Raw genomic sequence first — 1,407 nt, 5'->3', positions numbered from 1 at the left:
TATCTTCATCTATTCACTTCTCAAAAGCAGCTCTTTGCTCAACAGTAGAATGGTTTAGCAACACAACGGGATCCTGATCGAGAATATGACTTAACTTTTCTGAAGTCAGGACAATCTTGAAGTTTTTGAGCCAGTCTTTGAAATTATTATCGATCAAACGATTGGTTTCAAGGATATAAGCTAGAGGATTTGAGGCTGACATGATGGTTTAACTGCGAGAGTAAAGATTCAAGTTAGACTTTTATACTTAATATTTTAATTTACTTCTAAAAATTTTAAGATGCAAATAATGATTTTCACTAATTTTTTGGATCTCTCTACTCTCTAGAAAGAAAACAAAAATCTTGATGTGACAAAGAATTTCTAGTAGGTGCTACGGTTCCACCGATGACATGCACCTCACCTAACAGTTATTGGCAACATGCACACAGATGCGTAGGCAACTTCTTATCCAGATGCTTCACTAAGCATGTTGCAGCAACTTGATCTCTAAGTCATGTGGGCTCACCTAACAGTTCTTGCCCACACTTCTTAGTTAAGCCCGACCCACTATTCACAAATATGTGCAAAACTGTTATTGGATCCCTCACCTAACAGTTATTGGGCCCAACCCCATCCATACCTTGAAGCAACTCTTTGCTAATAGAGTGGTTGCGTATTTCTGATGTAATTGAACCACTGTGACCAGTCAAGAACAATCAACATCGGTAACACGCCCGCACATCTACAATGGTGGAAGACTTATAGACTTAATATTAGTAGGGAGGTTTGATTTTAGGTCTCATCTAATCAGTCATCATATGACCGATCTAATTGGCATGGGTTGAACCAAACCACTAAGCAACCTAATTCTAGACCTAATCTTCCAAGTTGGCCAGGTAAGTAGAGAATAGTAGGGGTCCCCCCGTTGCCTTTCTTAGACACCAATTAATTTGGACAGATTGGTTTATGAAACTAATTAAATAACCGTATCTCATTAACTTGCCTTAGACACCAATAGGTCGATTGATCAGAATTGGTTAGCTCAAATGAATTGGACTCAAACCAGTGAGCCAAATTAGGTCCTTAAGTTAATCGATTTTATATATGAGATTCATTCAATTTGATCAACAATAATTATATGATTATTAACTTAATTGATCTGACCCTTATCAACACTTGATTTGGTTTGATCAATTACTTAATCGAGTTAGACCCATATGACTCAAATCAAAAACCTTAGATGTAATCCTATTACATGACTTATTTTTTTTGATTTTTCTATGACCAAAATTCTCATGTACAAACACAAATTTCAGATTCTAAAATTATATTTTAGATCTAAATTCTTTGTATAAAAGTAAGTATTTAAAATATAAAAATAATTTTCAAGTTCTAATATACAAACATATATTACATATATGCATG

Source organism: Elaeis guineensis, chromosome 1, assembly GCF_000442705.2.
Source record: "Elaeis guineensis isolate ETL-2024a chromosome 1, EG11, whole genome shotgun sequence".
In the NCBI taxonomy this organism is placed as follows: domain Eukaryota; kingdom Viridiplantae; phylum Streptophyta; class Magnoliopsida; order Arecales; family Arecaceae; genus Elaeis; species Elaeis guineensis.
The sequence above is the reverse complement of the archived record's forward strand: the minus strand, read 5'-3'. Positions refer to the sequence as shown.